Below are 1,818 nucleotides of genomic sequence, written 5' to 3'. Positions count from 1 at the left end.
ACTTATATTAAAGTTTTTCTTCATTACCCACTCACGCCGTCTCCAGCCATTATTAATCATTGACCAAGAAATATGAAAATATAAGGATATTGAAATTAAATGTTGTATTTTTTTATTTCTTCATGACAATCATATCAATGTTATCACACTTTGTTTTTAACCTGATAACTAACATTTAAAAGTGTATTTAGTACTCTGAACCTGGAAGATTGAAATGTGGAACAAGCAGACTACAACTGTGGAACTTTAAAAGTTGCTCCTTACAGGAATTCCATAAATTCTGTTCAACTCACTTCAAAACATTTGCTAGTAAAACTTTGATGCCCCTGTACATTCGGTGGTGTTTAAATCTTCCAGCCCAGGCTACAATATACATGAACTCTAGTAAGTATGTCTGGTGGTAATTGAACAATATTCTAGTAAATTCTGACACATCCTGCACACATACAAAATTTACATCCAAATCTTGTTTCAAAATAATGAATAAAATCAAACCCCTGTTAAACATTTCATGAAAGTTACTAATACACCATATAAAATTCTTTAATAATACTAAACTCTTCTATGTATTACAAATGACTCTTCAGTTCAGGTCCACATCAATATGCACAATGTCAAGCCTTCCTACAAAACTGCACAGGATCGATTTAACTATATCCCTAAAATGGACATCTTTATTAGTAAATAGCTGTAGTAACTAATTAACTAATCCAGTGACTACAAACTCTTCAAGATATCATCATTCTCTATAATGTTAGATATATCACAGATGATAAACAAATCCAGAGTACAGATTTTCACTTTCTAAGCTACTTTAACTTCTTTAAATGTTTTAGTTCAGTATACATGTATGACGGCTATAATGAGTAGTTGTAATAGACTCAACAAGAAATATTTTGAAAAAATAATAACTATTTTCCTTACATGAACATGACAGTCACATTCTTTTACTCTTTGTTTTAAGTGTTAAAATGAGTAATTTTTTAATCTAGATTTATTTATAAATCTGTCTTAATGCATGCTACTAGTAACAATATAGCTACATCTTCAGTCACTGTAACAAACGATTTTACACAAATTCAACAAAATGTATCTTAATGAATGCTACAACATTTTTATAAATTCAAGTCTGTCTTAATGCATGCTGCTAGCCACAATACAGCTGAGCTTTAGTAACTAGAAAACATTTTACAGAAATTTAACAGAATGTATCTTAATGAATGCTACAACTCGCTAGAACAAAAATTCAAGGAATTACCTTCTTAGCCACGAGCTTAAAGATTCATTTGTTATTCAGAGTTGGAATCTCTGCTGATGGTGAAAAATTAACACTGGAAATTTCTGTGGCAAACTGTAACACTTGTCATTTGCTAAATTGTAGGTTTGTTTGTTGTTAAACATAAAGTTACACAATGGGTTATCTGTGCTGTGCCCACCATGGGTTGGGAAACCAAATGTTTAGTGTTATAAGCTGAGAGACATACTGGGGGTCTAAATTGTAGGAATTTATTAAACTTCCTGAAATTTGAAAATGAAAACTGTTTAAAGGTAATATTCATATTTTAATAATAAAATGTATGTGAAATAGGGACCAAATGGTTACCTTCTATGATGTGGTAAAAAAGAAAAGTACTCAAAATTACAGCACTGCCTAAAGCCCAAATTATGCAGTTAAGCTTAGGGTGAATTTCAACAGTTAATACACAATAAGTTTTATGGCTTAAGTTTAATATTTTGATTCAACTAATTATAATATCAAAATGAAATTAACTGAAACGTTAAGTTCAGTTATTTAGTTTTTTCTGAATCAAAATGGTT

This window comes from Limulus polyphemus, unplaced genomic scaffold (assembly GCF_000517525.1).
Source record: "Limulus polyphemus unplaced genomic scaffold, Limulus_polyphemus-2.1.2 Scaffold2552, whole genome shotgun sequence".
Taxonomy (NCBI): Eukaryota; Metazoa; Arthropoda; class Merostomata; order Xiphosura; family Limulidae; genus Limulus; species Limulus polyphemus.
This window is presented reverse-complemented; position numbering follows the sequence as displayed.